This window comes from Ambystoma mexicanum, chromosome 5q (genome assembly GCF_040938575.1).
Source record: "Ambystoma mexicanum isolate Mex_15411 chromosome 5q, UKY_AmexF1_1, whole genome shotgun sequence".
In the NCBI taxonomy this organism is placed as follows: domain Eukaryota; kingdom Metazoa; phylum Chordata; class Amphibia; order Caudata; family Ambystomatidae; genus Ambystoma; species Ambystoma mexicanum.
The window spans coordinates 1,256,964,403-1,256,984,448 of NC_090933.1; the positions used below are offsets into that span (position 1 = coordinate 1,256,964,403).

The 20,046-nt window shown below is 50.0% G+C and overlaps 1 non-coding gene across 1 annotated transcript; it reads right to left on the minus strand.

Annotated features, from left to right (window-relative positions):
- Positions 1–3,122: 3,122 nt before the first annotated feature.
- Positions 3,123–3,229, minus strand: LOC138499016 (U6 spliceosomal RNA). Its single transcript, XR_011279073.1, has one exon. It is a non-coding gene; the product is annotated as a U6 spliceosomal RNA (small nuclear RNA).
- Between the last annotated feature and the right edge of the window lie 16,817 nt (positions 3,230–20,046).

Below are 20,046 nucleotides of genomic sequence, written 5' to 3' on the forward strand. Positions count from 1 at the left end.
AACAGTGATGGGAAGACTTGGTCTATGCTTGCCGTGGGGTCTAGATATTTGTGTACCATGAGGCGGTACAGTATGTGGATTAGTCCCATTTCTATTGCTGCTTGGTAACTCAGTATGCATCTGCTCTCAGTGACTGCCTCCAGAACGTGCATGGGGATCTTCTTTTCGTGTTCCTTGTATCGACACGACGCCATGAAGAACCCTTTGCATGCCAGCAGGGTTTTTGATCCATATGGAAAAATGAGTGTTCGAGCTGGTTGCAGGCGAGGGGCATTTGGTATATTTTCATAGACCTCTTCACTGATCACATTTACGGTTGCCCCCGTGTCAATTAGAAATTCTGCTGCTGTCCGATTTACTTGTATTCGGAGTATTGGGCTATGTTCTTTTGCTGTGCTGTTTCCTAGGGCGTATAGGTATCCCTTCTTTCTCGGCGTTTCCTGGTGTCTTTCCAGTTGGTGTGCTTTTTCATCGGATGATGCACTTGACAGGCTGTCAGACTGTGACTGTTCGATGAGGCACCTTATGTACCTTCGTGGTCTTCTTCTTGCCTTGGGAAGTGGGGTCTTGTTCTCCCTCCATTCTCTCCTGTCGTGCCTTCTTTCTATTGGTTCATCGTGGGGTTTGTGGCGCCCTGGTTCATGGGGCTGGCGTGCTCCTCGATGATGGTAGGGTGTTGCTTGTCTTTGTTCCGGTTCCGGCATGGGCTTGTAGTTCCTTCCTGCTCCTCTCATTTTGCTGCGGAAGATCAGGCACACGGCTTTGTAATGGTTTTCTCCACCACACCCGGAGCAGTTCTGGCCCATTGCAGGGCATGTTCCTTCGTGGGGGTACTCGTGTCCGCATCGGTAGCAGAAAGGATCACTGTTTCTTGTGGTCCCCTCCAGTTTGTTGAGGCTCTCGTGTTTTCCATGGGTGATCTTTATGTCATCCGGGCCTTCAACTTGTGCGGCGAGGGCCGCGTCAGATCGCGCCAGTCGTAGGATTTCGTCTAGGTTGCGCGGCTGCTGCAGCAGTCGTTTGCGGAAGTCGGCGCTTTCACACCCCACTATGATTTGCGACCTGAGGGCCTCCTCATTGGAGAGTAATTGTTGAAATCACAGTGTTTCATCTTCGCTCTTAGTCTCATGACGAATGCGTCTAGGGTTTCAACTTTGTGCTGTTTGGTGGTGTGGAACACGTGCCGTTCATAGTCTACATTTGTGTGCGGTGTGAAATATTCGGGGAGCGTTGTTTTTAACTTGACGTACGTGTCTATGTTGCTCTCAGGTATTTCTTCAAGAATGTCTCGCACATTTGACCCTACGGCGTGATTTAGAAGGTTGAGCTTTTGTTAGTCTTCTAAAGTACCTGCCGCCTTGAGACACACTTCGAAGTCCCTCAGCCACCTCTTCCACCTTGAGCCAAGGGTGCCTGTGTCAGTGAGGTCGAAATTGGCTGGCAGCTGGGTTAAAAGGCTGTCCGTCATTTTCCTGTGGCCGGTGCTGACTGGCGTCACTGGAATGGTAAGCGAGTCTTCTTCTGAATTGCTCATGAGAAACAGTTCACACGTGTTATTTTAGCTGACCTGAATGGTGGTTTCCTTTGCCTAGCGTGGTGGGGCCTTGGTGCCAGCTGGGGGCGCTTCAAATGGGTTGCAAGTCTCTGGCGTGCTTTTTGAAACTTGTGGTGGAGAGGAGAGGGGCTATGTTCTTACCCCTTTGACGTGTTTTGTTGGAGCGGGAGGTTCGCGCCTCCACCGCTCGACTGCACGTGTTGCCGTTGGCGGGAGGCCAGTGCTTCTCTCCCGCCCGGGAAATGCGAAACGGGGAGTCTCCGCTCCACCCGCTGATGTTTGCGTGCTCGTCTGCACGTGTTGCCGTTGGCGGGAGGTCAGTGCTCCTCTCCCGCCCGGGAAAATGCAGAACGGGGAGTCTCCGCTCCACCCGCTGGTGTCTGGAGCGTGTGTGGACTGGGCCTCCCAGACGTTGCCGTCGGCGATTTCTGTCGCCGGATGACACGCTCTTGCGGGGAGCTGTCACAGCTGCTCCCCGCTGGTTTGTTGCGGCGCTCGCGCCGGAGGGCGGATGATGGGGTGCCTTAGTGCTCCATCCACCGTGGCAGGCCTCCAGAATAGCTCTCAACTCACACGCTTTTGGCGGGTGTCACCCGCCTTGTAAAAGGCTGACTCACCCGCCAAGCCTCCAGCACTCCCATTCATTTCAATGGGCGTCTCACCCGCCAAAAACAAAATCGGGTGATTTCACCCGCCTTTGCAACACAAATGGTTGAGAGCTATGCCTCCAGGCACCGAAATTCCGAGGCTCCCAGTGGTGTCAGGTGGCACACCACGAGCGGCAGGATCGGAGAGCGCAGGCACGGCGGGACTTCGCGTCCGCCTCGTCGCCAGTGTAATGTGCCCGAACGTAGACCGCCTTACGTTCTGCTGTCAGATTCAACTCTCTACACTCTGAAAGAGGACCGACACAGAGCTGGGGTGCAACACATCTTTATTCTTTCACAGCCAGGCTCGAACTGCCTTTCGGGAGGTAACCCCGCCCCTTAACATGCGCGGGTCGCAGCCCGCGAAATAACCATGAACACAAACAGAGGACTTCTGTCCTCAGGAGAAAACGAATGAGGACATCACACCATTTGTCTTTGTAATATTAAGGGAGGGAGATGTTATAATGTTGGAGGTTGTTAGAACTTTCAGAACCGTTCGTTCTGAATGATGTTTCTCTAGCTGTAGGATTCGGAATTCGAATCGTACAGCTGGGGAAAAGCATCGGAACGGATACATCGAGGGAACTCTCTTTATGAATAAACACACAAAGACTACAGAAGATATTGTGTGTACGTGGCATCCGAGTTGCAGGACACAGCTAACGACACAGGGCACAGCAGAATATGGGGGAGTAGCAGCACAGATCAAGGTAGCACTTCGGACCGGCCTGCCCCCACCCCAGCAGAGCCTGTGACCGTGCCTTCCCAGTTCGTACATTGTATAATGAAAGGCCGGCCCTTGAATAAAAATAGGCAGCGTATACCGCCCAAAAATAGAGCAAACTAGACGGCGATATTTAAGGAACGCTATATGCATTACAAAATAACAGTACAGAGTGAAGCAGATGTGCAGGGCGCAAAATATGGAACGCTTCACGAATTTGCGTGTCATCCTTGCGCAGGGGCCATGCTAATCTTCTCTGTATCGTTCCAATTTTAGTATATGTGCTGCCGAAGCGAGCACAAACTCCCAGTGAAACGAGCTTTTATATATGGCCTCAATTTCTGATGATCTCAAAGTGAGGGTGTGCTTATCGGAAGTATGTGAAGAGTGGCCCATAACCTCGGATGCATTACTTTACCTATGCCCTGTTCATAAACTAAGAATTTCTTACCACATGACTCAAAATACGCAGTTTTTATAGGAACGTGTCCTATCAGCTTTCCAAAGCGAGTTGCATCATGGGTATGCAAATATTCGCCATAGCATTCGCCACGCGGCGGAACCCTGTCTGGAGCAGAGCGCTGAAGTATCGCGCGATCTGCGCATGCGCGGACGTCTTATTCGGAACAGTCAGGCGCTCCCACCCGACCTTTGCTGAGGTGTTTTGAATAAAGTTTGATCAAAAACGTGCTGCACTTTACAGCCGCTTCAAATAACGAGTACAAATGCAAGCCAATGCCGTCTAGCGGCAATAAAGAGAAACGCATGCAATGAGTGCGCCCATCAAATTAATGTTTTTTTCGTCCGTAGGATTTACGGGTGGTGGGGGGGAGACTCGAGAGGGTGGTTGGAGGTGATAGTTACTGGGCAGTAAAAGATATGTGGGCCCGCAATTTTCATATTTTGATACATCACGGAAAAACATGTCACAGTTGACCTGGGGATAATGATTGTATTACTTACCGGTAGTCTTCATTACTACTAGTCTTACTCTACCTCGTTCCGGTACTAATCAATGTGATGCTCCGATTACTTACCGGTGATCTTCATTACTCCTAGTCTTACTCTTCCTCGTCACCGTACTTATCTCATGAGGCCCCTGCCTCCAACACAGGACATTATTTTATTTCTTTGTATTCCTATAACCCCCCCCCCCCACACCCACATCACTTAGTTTCATATTACCTAGCCGTAGCATGGGACCTTCCCCGCAGGGAGGGTGAGGAGGGGTGTCAGTACTATGACGAGGAAGAGTAGGACTAGGAGTAATGAAGATTACTGGTAAATAATCAGAGCATTACCTCCACGTCCACTCTTCCTCGTCGCAGTACTTACCTCATGAGGTATACCAAAGCAGCAACGGGGAAAAGGTCCCAATGAGACACAGAGTCAAAACAGTGCAGAAACACACACCTTTAATAACTGAAAATTTACATCCCCACAGACAAAACTCCAACCCTGACGGAACCAACCCCCGAGTGGGAGACATTCAACCTATAGTGGTTGATGAAGGTGCTCTGATCAGCCCAAGTGGCAGCCCTACAAATCTCCTGTAGAGAAACCCCCCTTGCATCGGCCCATGAGGCCGCCAAACCTCTGGTGGTCCGCCGCAGAACGTGCGCAGGCACAGGCAGGCCAGAAGCCACATAGGCCATGGAGACCACAACACGGATCCACAAGCTAATGGACACCACAGAGGCCTTATGCCCAGCCCCAGCCGGGTCAAAAGTAATCAGAAGACTGTCAGAATGGCTGAAAGGGGTAGTCCTAGTCAAATATTCCAACACCGCCCGCCACACATCAATGTTATGCCAAGCCACTTCCTCTGGCGTTTGCGGATTCTGAAAAAGGGCAGGGAGAACCAGATCCTGAGAGGTGTGAAACCGAGAAACAACTTTAGGGAGAAACTTCGGATCACACCTCAGCACCACCGAGTCCGGCAGCACCCTCAGGAAAGGGGGGTGACATAACAGAGCCCCAATCTCCCCAAACCTATGGGCCGAAGTTATGGCAATCAGAAAGGCAGTGTCAGATGTTTCATATCAATCTCGGAAATGGGCTCAAAAGGAGGTCCTTGAAGGAACTTTAAGACAAGAGGGAGATCCCAAGGTGGAAGCCCCTTATAAGTACAAGGACGGGAAGAAGAAAAACCCCTTAGCAACTTCCCAACCAACACCTCCCCATCCAAGTGCCCATCAGAGTCCCCCAAAAGGAATTTTATGGAGGCCCACTGAGAGCGAAGCGTGGAAACCGCCAGTCCCTTGTCAAACCCATCCCGGAGGTATTGAAGGATAGCGGGGAGGCCAGAACGTAGGGGAGGGATCACACACCGCCAACACCAGTCCCGTAAATGGCTCCAATGCCTGCCGTAAGCCTTCAGAGTGGAGGGTCTAAGAGCATTCATTATGGACTCTACCACAGGACCAGAGAACCTCTGAGATAGCCTAGCCCGCGCAATAGCCATACTGCCCATTGCATCTGGCGGACCCCCACCCGCAGATCCCCTAGAAGGGGACAAGGCCACTTCGGAACCAGCCAAGGCTCATGGGACAGAAGCTCCAACAGAGAGGGAAACCAACTCCGGCGTGGCCAGAACAGAGCCAACAACAATACAATCTCCCTGGACACTCTGATGCGCTGAACCACCCGGGGCAGAAGGGGAATAGGTGGCAAAGCATAAAGGAGACCCTGAGGCCACTGCACAGAGAGGGCGTCCACCCCCCACGCACCCTCGGCCTGAAAACGAGAGCAGTAGAGGGGAACTTTCGCTGAGGCCAGAGATGCAAACAGGTCCAGAACAGGGGTCCCGAACTCACACAGTTCTCTGCAAAGACCTGGGTCGACAGGACTAGTTCCACTGAGGACGGAAATCGGCGGCTTAGAAGATCCGCTCGAACATTGTCCACCCCCCTGATATGCGAAGCCACCAGGGACACCAGATGTGATTCCCCCCAATGCTGTCAGGGCATTCAAGGAGCGGCCGGAACCCCCTTGGCAGTTGACGTAAGCCAAAGCTGTCATATTGTCCGTCTGGACCAAAGCTGCCCGGCCTACCAGCAACCTCCTGAAGTACACCAGAGCCCAGAGAATGGCCCACAACTCTCACCAATTGGATGTTCGATGGCTCTCCTCCGGATCCCAGAACCCCCGAGCAGAGAGGACCCCCAATGTAGCTCCCCAACCCCTTCCACTGGCATCGGTAGTAAGTGTGGTCACAGGAAGAATGATCAGGGACATCCCAGCCTGTAGTTTTGGAACCCCCAACCACTACTGCAGGGAGACCCACAACACTGGGGACACCGGAATCAAAGCCTCGAATGCTTGAGATGTCGTGAGCCAGTGGAAGAGAAGGTAAGACACCAGGGGTCGTAAATCAAGACGGCCCAGGGAACTAGAAACACGCAAGAAGCCATGTGCCCCTGCAATTTCAGCAATAGGCGAGCCGGGACATACTGCCTCCTGAGAACCCTGCCCAGAACAGCCAGCAAGCGACTGACCCTCTCCAGGGACAGGAACCCCTCCCCATCCTGGTGCAAACCTGTGCACCAATGAAAACTAGATCCTGAGAAGCCTCCAGTTGAGACTTCTGCCAGTTCACCGGGAAACCCCAGTCCTGCAATGGCTGCCAGACCAATCGGAGATGAGACTTGACAGTCTGCCGGCAGGACGCTTTGATCAACCAATCGTCCAGGTAGGGAAAAATCTGAATGGCCCGCAGATGTAAGTGCACCACCAGAGTAGCCACCAGCTTGGTGAATACTCTGGGGGCTGATCGCAGTCCGAATGGGAGCCCTCTGAACTGAAAATGTCAGGATTCCACTGCAAAACAGAAGAACTTCATGTGCCAGGGACGGAGAGCCACGTGGTAACAAGCATCCTGGAGATCCAGAGATGTCATTGAATCCCCCTTGAATAACATTGGAAGAATGTTCTGTAAAGTCTCCATTTTGAAGTGTTCCTTCTGGACGAAGCAGGTCCGGGCTTTCAGGTCCAGAATTAGATGATACTTCCCCAAAGGTTTGGGGACCAGGAACACCCGAGAGTAGAACCCCTGACCCTAAACAGGGAGAGGAACGGGCATGATGGCCGCCTTTAACACTTATTTGGAGAGAGCGGCATCCATGGCCAACCTCTTGAGCAGAGACCTGGGAACCACAGTCCGAACCATGCAATGCTGGACAGGAGGAGACAGGAAATACACTTGATAACCCCTTTGTACTGTGTCCAGAACCCATGAGTCGGAACACCACCTTTCCCATACTGGAAAAAACTGCCGGAGCCGCCCGCCCACCGGCAATTCCAAACCGTCAGGATTTAGATGCCGGCCCAGGACGCGAAGAGCGTGGAGGACCCCAATCCCCCCTAGCTCTCCAAAAAGAATGCGATGAGGAGGCAGGGCAATACCTGCTGGTCACTGGACGAGCACCAAAGGAAGACTTCTTGGCCGTTGAAAGAGGCTTGCGTCGAAGTTTGTCAGCATGTTTGTCCGCCCTAAAAACTTTGTGAACTTTATACTCAAGGGAATCTCCAAAAAGCCTGGACCCGGTGAAAGGAGGTTTCAGGGCAGCCGCCTTCTGAGACCCATCAGTCTTCCAGTTCCTCAGGCAGGTGCAAATGCCTCCGGGCAGATACACCAGCCCCCATGGCCATGGCTGAACCACGCACCCCATCAAAAACCAGATTGGCCAAAAGTTCAACCTGTCTCTGCATGTCTGTAAGCAAAGGGGCACAATCAGAGCCTTCTTTGACAGCCTTCTTCAACTTCCTGAAACCATTCAGCACCGTTTCAGCCGTGCAGGAACCGTATATATTCGCTCGAGGGGCCAGATGCGCCCCTGCATGAACCTTCTTAAGGCCGGAATTAACTCGGCGGTCCACTGGATCCCGGACGGCCGACTCCTCGGCCGACATAGAGGAGCAACCCACCAGGCTGGCGAGGATATCGTCGACCTCAACTGGGTCAGACAGCAAAGTCTCGCCCTTCAATGGGTAAAGTTTGGACATGAAGCGGGGCAATGCAATCTTCTCCGGGTCATGCCATCCCCGAAGGATTTTATCCCAGGATATCGGAAACCAATGGCAACCCCATCGTAGGGGTATACCTATACTGGCGAATAGAAGGGTCGGCCCCCTCCACCAGTACCAAGGGCTCCGAAAATCCCATGCAATCCCCAACTTGAGCAAGCACCTTCTCCACTCCCTCTCTGTCCAGATACTTCCCTTCTGCATCAGCCGATGATGCACATGAAGAGGCCGATGACTCAGTGCCAGTAGAAGAGGCCATACAACAGGAAACACATGCCCCCAAACTCCTTACCTTAACCCGGGTCCGTCTCCAAGGACCCGGGCCACGATGCCCTGCGCTTGCCACAGCCCAGCAGAAACCAGGCAAGGCAGCCTGACTCGACCGGGTCCCGAGCCTCGCAGGGAACCCAGGAGTCTTGCTGCACCTGAGGGAGCCAAAGACCCCACCACACAGCCCCACGAGGGGGCCAGAAATCAGAGCTCCCCAGCACCCCGCGCCGGGAAGAAAAAAAAGAAGCCCAACCTGCCGGAGGCAGGAAAAATTAAACTAAATGACGTGGGTGTTGGGGAGGAGTTATAGGAATAAAAAGAAATAAAAGAAGGTCCTGTGTCGGAGGCAGGGGCCTCATGAGGTAAGTACTGTGACGAGGAAGAGTGGACATGGAGGTAATGAGCCACCTCCCACAGGAACCCCTTTTCTATCTTTATGGTCATTAAGCCCCTCCTCTTCCCTCCTCCGGGATAACAGACCACCTCCCTCGAGCCATCACAGTAAATAGCAACTGCCTGAAAGGCCATTCGAGAGTGGGGGAAGCAGAGGTGGGAAAGCTGTTCTTGAACGAGGAAGAGTAGGACTAGGAGTAATGAAGATTACTAGTAAGTAATCCAATCATTACCTCCACGTCCCTGTTCCCTGTCCTGGTACTAATGAATGAGGCATGCAAACTCCAGAGAGAATGGGCCAAGAACAAACCACACCAGAACAGACAGGGATATCCAACCCTACCAACACCATTTTATTGAAGCACACAGTACAAGAGAGCAGTAGCAAAACGCATATCACAGAAGAGCCACACTCAAGAACCCAGCCTTGAAGGCCCCAGCATCCCTACGGTGGAGGTTCAGGCAATATTGGCGAACAAACGTGTTGGGGTCAGCCCAAATGGCCGACCGGCAAATGTCCTATATAGCAACACCATGCACCTCTGCCCAAGAAGAGGCCATGCCCCGGGTTAGACCTGTCCTGTACCTCAGTGGGAGGTGGAAACCAACAGAGGACTAAGCCAAGGAGATGGCGTCCCCCAGCCACCTACTAATCATGGGCACAGACGCCTTCCTACAAGGGGAGGGACCATTCTATGGTGGCATACAGGCTGGAGGAGGAACGAAAGACACTAGTGCAGTCCAAATAAACCAGGACAGCCCTCCTGACATCCAGAGTAGCCTAGCGCACCTCCGCCAAGGAGGGAGAGGGGAAGAAGAAAGGAAGGACAATTTCCAGAGAGATGTGAAACTTGGATGCCACTTTACTTTACCTTACTTTAATAGGCCCATGGGCATCATGGCGCAGACCAGACGTAAAGCGAACTGAAAACCGAAGCTAGAAGCGGAAAACTCAACCGGATCTGCCAAAGGTAGATCAAACAAACACCACCTTAGGACCGCCTTAGGGAGGAAGGAGGAGAGGCCCTTAAGAAACAAGGGATCAGGGGAGCCCACCAGATAGGCACCAATCTCACCCAGCCGACGGGCCGAGGTGACAGTCTTAAGGATCAAAAACTTCAAATGGACCTCCCCCAAGGGCTCAAGCGGAAAGGACCACCAGATCCAGGAGGAGCGTGAACCAACTATGGCAGGGCCAAAGAGGAGAAACCAGAAGCACCTCTGAGCGAGAATACCGAATTCTGAGCAGGGCCCTCAGAGGAGGGGAAGGGGTGGGAACACATACAGAAGACCCTCCGGCCATGGGCTAATTCCTGGCATCCACCCCCCACAAACCTCTGGGGATGGAAACCGGGAGAAGAAACAAGGAACCTTCGCAGATAAGGGAGAGGCAAACAGGTCCAAAACCGGAAACCCCAGCACACTGCATATCCTCGGGAAGGCCTCCACCCGCAGCACTCAATCCTCTGAAGGAAATACCCAGCTAAGGTGGGCTGCCACTGTGTTGTGCCGACCCCTGATGTGAGATGCTGCCGAGGTGAGCCTCCGCCCAGGCTCCCAGCAGCAGAGCCAGAGACCCTAGTGACCTGGAGCGAGAGCTCCCCTGATGGTTGATACAGACCCCAGTGGCAGTATTGTCTAGTTGCAACAGGACCAACCCCCCCTTGAGGACAGGGACAAAGACCTGCAGAGCCCTAAAGGCTACCACCGGCTCCCTACAGTTGGAAGACAACATGGCTGCCTCCTGGCAGGACTACAGCTCCTGTTGAGGCCGACCCAGCACCACCTACCCTCACCCCAACAGGCTGGCGTCTGTGGTAACAATGATCAGAGAGGTCAGATGGAGAGGAAATCCCTGCAACAGGTTGGGCAGGTGGTGCCACCACCGAAGCTGAACCCGCAGGGAGGGAACCACCGGGATCAGAGCGTCGAAGTTCAGAGAAGACTCCTTCCAGAACCTGTGGATGCGCAGCAGGAGGGGACATAGATGAAGCCTGGCCCAGGGGACAAGGAACACACAGGAAGCCATGAAACCCAGCACCTGCAGGAAGTCTCTGGCAGGTGCCACCACCGGGGACAGAAGAAGATCCAGACAGTCCTGCAACCGGTGAGCCCTTGCTAGAGGAAGCAGAACACGACCCCCTGCAGTCCAAAATGGGACGTTGCATTAAAAAAGTTGCCAGAACTAAGGCAAGAGAAACTTTGTGTTGCCCAGAACACGAGTGATCATTTTGTAGTATTATATTGTACTTGTTATTTGTATAGCGCCATTTACCATTATTACAGTTTCAATGCGCTGTTCATGGGAACGCCTCTGAGGACCAAAGTCCAGAGTGTTGGAGGTCGTGGAGTACGATAAGCACGCGTGTGTGCATTTGGCCAAGCTCAGAAGAGCTGGCCAGGCTCTGGTAGAGAAGCAACCCGTGTGGTCAAGCAAGTGGATGGGTGCTGAGCGGCGTGGGGTGGCGTCAGTGCCAGATGACACATGGCAAAGAGTGATTTATTTGGGCGTAGTGAACAATGTGAGCTGAATCAGTTGTACGGACTCTTCATTTTGGCAGAAAAGCCTCACTGAGATAAAACGTTTTGCCCGAGAACAGACACTTTGGCTAAGAGTGAAGCCAGGATTTGAGTGCAGTCAGCAACTCGTGCACTTGAACACACGATTTCCTCGCAGTAGTTGGTGAAACGTGTCTGTGACAGGTCTTTGGTTTGAAAACAACATCTGACTGTGGTGTGCACAAAATGTGGCTGTGTTTTGTGCACTTTACTAGTGGTCCTTTTGCAGCAGTTTTCTGTTTTTATTTTATGGTGTATATATTTGGCAACTTGGTCCAAACTAGTAATACGCTTTTAATTCAAAAACCCAAAAAGGAGGATTATTTTGCCTGTCAAAAGAAACTAAGCAGTACTGTTCTTATTTATAAATCACACAGTGAGTTGCATACCTATCTGTCCTCCTGTGACTACAGGTTCCAACAATGTCAGAGCAGGGATTCTGCCAGAGGCAGACAGGACAAAGTCATTTACAATCGAAGTAGAGCATATTCACCTGGGAGGTCTCGAGGCAGTGAAAGTAAGCAATTTTGCACGTCTTCAAATGTTAGCAAAAGCAGCAAAGGGCCAGGACGAGGGAAAATACACTCTCCATTCTCCAGGACAGTGGGCCTCATTACGACCCTTGCGCTCACGGACTGAAGGGGGCCGGTCAGAGACCGGCCCCCTTCATTCCAGGAGCGCGTATTACGAGGTTCCCTTCGCGGGACCCGGATCAGGATTCCGGGTCCCACGAGGGGAAGAGGGAGGTAACAACGGGACACTTGGAATGTGCCCGTTGTTACCTTCATCCCCATTCCCATTGAACCCTATGGGGCCTCAAATGGGAATGGGGAATGGTTCCTGCAAGGAGGACTTACCGGGTCCTCCTATGTCAGAATGACCCGGAAAGTCCCCATTGCAGGAACCTGGTAAAGGAGCCCCGTTTGGAGGCAGCCATGGCGCAAACAGCTCCATGGCTGCCTCCAAACTCGTAATGAGGCCCAGCAACTTCACTTCCCACATCCTTGGTAAACCATGATGACTCACTTGCCCCCTCTTCCTTTCCCCTCCTCACCCCCATGTTTGCTTTTAACAATACTCTGTTTGATAAAGATGACTGGAAAAGTTCAAACATTCTAATAAAGTACTCAAATAGGTCAACCCTTACAGCACCATGCGAAGCAAAAAGAGTTCAGTTGAAGCGTTATTTACCCAATCTTGAAAGGAAGTCTACAAATACCAGAATGCAATTCAGTACAAGAATGAAAGAAAATGGGCTGTGCCATCAAGACGCAAAGATTCAACAACAAAAGATAATGGGCAAAAGGGTAACCTGATGGTTGTTTGACAAAGGAAGATATTGTGTATGATAAGAGTAAAATGTTACATTATAGACACAAAAACACATTTTGGTATGTCAAATAAGAACACATGAAAATAAGGGAGAGTGTTTAAACCATTTTTGTGTGACATACTTAATTGTCTTGGAAGAAGGTATAGATATGGGCAGCTAATTGGTGCTTTGTGACTGCTTTCTGAATAAAAAAAGCTGCTTTTTGCAGTTCTTATAACCGAAACTTTAGAATGCCTAGTCCCAAAAACAGGTTATTTATTTATCTCTTTGTCAACAGAACCTAGACTCGGCCGGATCACTGGTACATCCTTTAAGGAAAACAAAGTAAAGAACAATAGAAAGTACAGAACATAGGTCAGTCTGGGTGCAAGGAAGGAGGAGCCTTACAGAGTGTCATCATGCAGTCTTAATTGTATTTGTTGAACAGCCAAGTAGCTTTTACTTTCTGAACGCTAGGTGGGAGGGTTCTTCTTGGATGCAAAGGGGAAGGGCGTTCCCGAGTGTGGGAGCCGTGACAGTGAAGCTGGCACCCCCAACTCACTTTCTGGAGTATCTGGGCGTGGCCAAGGCCAGGGCGGCAGAGGAATGCAGGCCTTAAAGATATGCGCTGGTTGAGGAAGGCTGGGACAGTGTTGTGGAGGCATTGGTGGGTTATCGACAAGATTTTGAACTTGATGCAGGCTTTGACTGGCAGCCAATAGGCCTCCGGTATTGTTTGAGATATGTGGTCAGTTCGCTCATGCCGCATGTGGCCCGTAGGGTGTTATTTTGGATCTATTGCAGCTTTGATACGTTTTCTGTGGAGGTGCCTGAGAGGATGGCGTTACAATTATCCAATTTGCTGCCAATGATGGCCTTGGCGAGGGAGACGCAGTTGTCCGGGGAACGAAATGTTCTGCTGAAGTTGATGAGCTTAGTGGAGTAAGCTGCTGCTGTTGCAAGGGCTTTGACGTGTTTCTACATGGATAGTTCCGCATCAAGGTGGATGCCCAGAGTTTCATGTGGATGGAGACAGTGAATCTATTGCCATCGATCGAGAAGGAGGTGTACGGAGGGTCCAGGCGTTTAATCTGATGTGGGGATCCAACAATGTTCAGCCATCCATGCCTGGATGATGCTGTGTACATGGTTGATTTTAGCAGAGTTTAGGGGCTGGCTAGCAGCGAGTTTGAGCAAGATTTGTGTGTCATCAGTAAAGTAGGAGATCTTGAGATTGTCAAGGTGGTCGAAAAGGGGTTTGGCATACAAAGCTTTAATATAGCAGAAAGCACCATTATGGTGGCAAAGAGTGTGAAGACTCTAGGCGTCATTCTAGTTGCCAAGATGGCGATGAAACAGCATGTCGCTCATACTCAGGCTTCCTGTGGTTTCATTAATAAACTACTCAACCACATTCGCCCATTAATCTCGCCTTGGAACCATTTCCTGTTGGCCTCAGCCCTGGTGAATTCTCGCCTGGACTATTGCAACACATTGTTGATCGGTACTTCCCAAGCAAACATCACAGTGTTGCAAGTTACCCAAAATAGGATGTTGCGGGCAACCCTTTGTCACGCCTCGCTTCCTTCGCTCCCGTTCCCACCACTTGGGGGCATGATTTGGGGTTTATTCCCTACTGGACCTTTCCTCCGAACCTTATGCTTCAGTGCTGTGATGAATTGGGAGCGCTAAATCCCTATTTTCCAAGCTACGTCCCTTCCGGATCCATTCCAGGTTTTTGGCAGCCAGCATGCTTCTTTAACCAAATGACTATGCTTCCCAGAATGCCTGGCCCACTGCTCCACCTCCACCCTTGCAGGACAAGGTTGGGTGGAGGATAGGTAACAGCTGTGGCTGCAGGTGCAGCAATCAGCACACCTGAGGCGTGTGCTCGTTAAGCAGCTTTAAAAGCCTCAGTCTTACTTCAGTCCAGCGCTGGTCATCGTTTGCAGTGTTCCTGTTGTGACTAGTCCCTTGTTCCTTGTTCCTTGCCTTTGTACCTAGTTCCTAGTTCCTGTTTTCTTGTTCCTCCGCCCTGAATCTCGGATTCATGCGCTAATTGATTTCTGCTCCCTTGATTCCCTTTTTGTCTTCCTCTGTTTGCAGGCAGCATTTCTCAGTGCTTTCCCCTTTTAGATGCAGCCCAGTTTGTCTGTGTTCTATATTTCTTTGACTCTGTCCTTTGCTGCTGTAAACCCGTATACCTTAGCCTTCCTCTTAGATTAGCTTCCTGTCTTTTCCTTGGAGGGGTAGGGAGAAGTTTGCATTGGTTATTTTGTTTTTCCCTGCTCCTGATCCTTACTTTCTATTGGGATCCATTCCATGTTTTCCATTGCACTTCTGCATTTATTTCCCATTTGATTATTAGGTGCGGTGTGCGGTTGTAGCTAGCTCCTGTATGAATGCTTATGTTTTCCTCACTAATTTGTAACCACTATTCCAACTTAGGTATTTAGTTTTCCTCCCATTGCTGTTCTAGCCTTTCTGGGTCCCAGTTTCATCAACAGGATTCGTGGGCTAGCTGACATTCAAGAGGTTTATCTCGTCCTCGTGAGTACAGTTCTTTAGTTCCCTTATTTAATACCATCAAGAGTGTTAGTTCACAGATCCTGTCATTGCTTGCCCTCCACGTGGGTTTAGCGCTGTCAGTACCTGTAACAGCAATTGGGGGTAAGGCACTTGCCGACTTTCCTCGCGGTCAGGTGCTTACCCCACATCCCTTTTCATATATTGGTTTTGTTGTCACACTCTATTTGCACTCCTGGGTTCTAGCATACATGAGTCGTTGTTCCTGTGTGCACGTAGTTTAATTCGAAGCTATCCACTGTGTGATTTAGTGCACATTTCCCTTGCCATATTCGCTGCCTTTGTACTCGCCTGACTAATCCTGACAGAATGACCAGCCCAAAATTCCCATTGAATATGGCAAGTTTAAGAAAGAAAGGCAGCAAGGCCTCTAACAAGTTTGTACAGAAAGCTTCCCCTACATTTACCTGTGACAATCAAATCACTAGTCCTGACTTAAATGAACTCCTTGTCACGAATGGGCATTTACGTGCAAAGTATTTTTCCCATAGGATGGCACATCCTACATTGCCTGATCCTAGTTCTATCTTTTGTTTTGATCCCGATTCTATGTCAGCGCAAGCCTTAGTCGCAGAAAACAACACACTGTTAGACTTATTATACAAGAGTACCTCTGTTGTTGAACCCCATGATTCCAGTTGTGCTTCACCTCAGATAGAACAGTTTCATGGTACAAACATAAAGAATGGAGGGGTTCCTTGCATAACTTCTATTTTGTACCCTCAGTCTAAAGCATACTCCTTTGCACAGGTACATACTGTAGTCCCTAATGCCAAGAGGTCTAATGTCAATAGTTTGCTTAAGGGAAACACAGACCTAGTTGGTAAGAGAAACTATAAATCACAGAACCTGCAAGCAGTAGAGGACAATGTACAATCAGTGCACATCCAGATTGCTAGTGCAGGATCCAGCCCTGATGCCACTATGCCTTCCCCTGTGCCTACTGATAGTGATGTACAGTTAATGCAGGGCATGCTAAGAGCTAAGCTTGAGGAGTTAAGACAAGAATTCATTTCTTTACAAGAGGAGAATAAAACCTTGCACTCTTTACTGAATACACCTCAGACTTTATCTGTTGATGTTGAGGAAGTGAACACTATTCAGCCCCTGAGTGCAGAGACTTTGGTAAACCATGATATTTGTCAATATGTTAGATCTATTGGGAGTGAAGTTCTTTCGTCTAGCACAGCGCTTAATCTGGGCACAGTTTCTAACAATTGTTCTGCTGTTTGTCAGGGATTGCAGTTAGCTGAAGATTTACAAGCCACTCCTTTACCTAAAATTTCCTGTGTAGCAGTTTGTCATAATTCTGAGCTAGCACACATACAAGCTTCTGATTTCCAAACACAATCCACAATGGTGGCATACACAGATTCAGTCACTACAGTAGGCTTAGGCCCTGCTCTTGATACAGCTGCTGAGACTGAAGTAGATGTTAAAGCTGATGTGGAAAACGATGTTACCTCTGGGTTCACTCTTCCTTCTGCCAATTCTGATCAATACGAACAGTCAGAGACAGTACAGATTTCATGTTCTGATGGACTCATTCCACAGTATACAGAACCAAAGAACCGGCAGGCGATTCCTGAACTGTTGATTGGTAATCTGCCTCTTTCAGAAGCTAAAACAGAGGAATGGACAATTGACGAAATCCTGATTAACAGAGACTTTACTATGGTGATTCCACTGGTTGATTTTGACTTCTACAAAGAAAGAGACTCTGTGTCACCCACTAAAGAAAGGGACTGCAAGGGTACAGCTCAGTCTTTGGTTACTGGTGCCAAGGAGTCTACTGCCCTAAAGGTGCCCTCCATTCCTGAGCCACCAACGTGTCTGTCAACTTCTGAGACTTCTGTCTGTCCTCCAAAAACCATTGACTCTTCTATGATCCAATCCACAGCCCTGCAGTCATCCTTGGCACACGTGTCTTCAACCAATGAACCGCTGCCATGTCTGCCATTTACTCAAGAGCCAGTCCCAAAGACCTGGACATGTTTGTATCCAGCAACCGAGATTGCTTCAGCTTGCATGCCTTCAGCCTCAAGGTTTCCCCTGGCCTGCCTGTCTTCAGCTACAGTGACTCATCCTGCAGATCATCCTTTAGCTTTAGAGCCTCCGGTAGTCCATCAAAAGTGCATGTCTTCAGTCCCGGAGTATACTGAGTATTTGCCTTCAGTTCATGAGACGCCTGTATCCTGCTTAGCCTCGCTGCCAATATCAGAGGTATACCTGTCTACACCATCAGATCCTGCTGTATTTTCTTCTGCTCCAGCGATTCCTCCTGAATCCCAACCATTTACTGTCGATGAACGTCTAGCTTGCCTTTGTTTTGCTTCAGGAGGAGCACCAGAATGCCTGCCTTTTCCACAAGACGATTCTCCCAACTGCTTCACTTTAGCATCAGAGCCTCCTAAAAATGCAGCATCAGAGTTTGAGACTTTTGCCAGCTCCCGCTTCAGAGTCATCAAGCTAGACCAAGTGGTGAGTCAGAACCACTCACCTGGGTGTGCACAGGGGGTGGTGCAGACCGGCGTATTACCTACAGGACTTGTGCAACAGAATTCCGCCAAGAAGCACCAGTTGGGTGCTAGTAGCCAAAGGAAGGGAATGACTGCTGCAGTTCAAAATGTGTCTGTTATTGCTCCTTCTGCGAGTGTGCCTGAAATACTAAGTACTGCGTCTATCACTCCTATCAGTATGCCAAACGCCCCTGCTGTTGTATCCCACGTGCAACAAGGTGGTTACACGACTGTCACCAGGAGTACCAGCCTTGTACAACCCATTGGACTTTCAGGTCTCCAAGGCGTAGAACATGTGCAGTCAAACCTTAGTCACTTTCAACCACAAGCCTTTTCCCAGATGGATGACAGAAGAAAATCTGAACCTCTACCTCAGCCGCCACCTTCTCTAATGGCTGAACATAAACCTTTCCTGAAGCCAGCAATTTCCTCACCTCCCGCATGTCCACTCTCGGCAGAAAGGCTAAGAGGGCTTCTACCATTGTCTAAGGCATGTTGCACCAGCCTGCCTCCCTCCTCAAAGACTTATAGGGTCCACTCCCAGTGACTGAGCTTCCTGGACCTTCCAACTCTGCTTCAGGTCCTGCAAGTCCTTCATGCCTTTCTTCGAACCATGAGTCTCTTCCTCACCAGAAGCCACTGTATCCATCAGTACCACCTCCAAAGAAAAAGCACTCCCATCATGGAAAGAAGATGTCTCGTGCGGGTGGCGGGCACCCGAAGACGGCCGTAGGAGGGGGTATACTGTCACGACTCGCTCCCTTCGCTCCCGTTCCCACCACTTGGGGGCATGATTTGGGGTTTATTCCCTACTGGACATTTCCTCCGAACCTTATGCTACAGTGCTGTGATGAATTGGGAGCGCTAAATCCCTATTTTCCAAGCTACTTCCCTTCCGGATCCATTCCAGGTTTTTGGCAGCCAGCATGCTTCTTTAACCAAATGACTATGCTTCCCAGAATGCCTGGCCCACTGCTCCACCTCCACCCTTGCAGGACAAGGTTGGGTGGAGGATAGGTAACAGCTGTGGCTGCAGGTGCAGCAATCAGCACACCTGAGGCGTGTGCTCGTTAAGCAGCTTTAAAAGCCTCAGTCTTACTTCAGTCCAGCGCTGGTCATCGTTTGCAGTGTTCCTGTTGTGACTAGTCCCTTGTTCCTTGCCTTTGTACCTAGTTCCTAGTTCCTGTTTTCTTGTTCCTCCGCCCTGAATCTCGGATTCATGCGCTAATTGATTTCTGCTCCCTTGATTCCCTTTTTGTCTTCCTCTGTTTGCAGGCAGCATTTCTCAGTGCTTTCCCCTTTTAGATGCAGCCCAGTTTGTCTGTGTTCTATATTTCTTTGACTCTGTCCTTTGCTGCTGTAAACCCATATACCTTAGCCTTCCTCTTAGATTAGCTTCCTGTCTTTTGCTTGGAGGGGTAGGGAGAAGTTTGCATTGGTTATTTCGTTTTTCCCTGCTCCTGATCCTTAGTTTCTATTGGGATCCATTCCATGTTTTCCATTGCACTTCTGCATTTATTTCCCATTTGATTATTAGGTGTGGTGTGCGGTTGTAGCTAGCTCCTGTGTGAATGCTTATGTTTTCCTCACTAATTTGTAACCACTATTCCAACTTAGGTATTTAGTTTTCCTCCCATTGCTGTTCTAGCCTTTCTGGGTCCCAGTTTCATCAACAGGATTCGTGGGCTAGCTGACATTCAAGAGGTTTATCTCGTCCTCGTGAGTACAGTTCTTTAGTTCCCTTATTTAATACCATCAAGAGTGTTAGTTCACAGATCCTGTCATTGCTTGCCCTCCACGTGGGTTTAGCGCTGTCAGTACCTGTAACAGCAATTGGGGGTAAGGCGCTTGCCGACTTTCCTCGCGGTCAGGTGCTTACCCCACATCCCTTTTCATATATTGGTTTTGTTGTCACACTCTATTTGCACTCCTGGGTTCTAGCATACATGAGTCGTTGTTCCTGTGTGCACGTAGTTTAATTCGAAGCTATTCACTGTGTGATTTAGTGCACATTTCCCTTGCCATATTCGCTGCCTTTGTACTCGCCTGACTAATCCTGACACCCTTGGCCTTGCCAGGCACGATGACATTACCAAAACCAGGAAGGAGTTGCACTGGTTACCCGTGAAACACCCCATTACTCATAAAATCTTGACCTTGACACATAAGTGATGGACTCACAAGGCTCCCATATACCTCATTGATCGCCTGACAGTGTACCAGCCTACCTGCACTTTCAGGCCCGAGGACCAAGCCATACTTCTACAGCCTAGATTCAATTTGGCTGAATTTGGGGGGGCAGGCTTTGACGTCCAGGCTCATGTAGCCTGGAACCCTCTCCCACTCGACCTGAGAAAGATTAAAATCTTGAATGACTTTAAAAAGAGGATCAAGACCCATCTCTTCAATTGTACCCTGGGCTGAGTTCTTCTCGCCTTCCTGAATCGATGCCT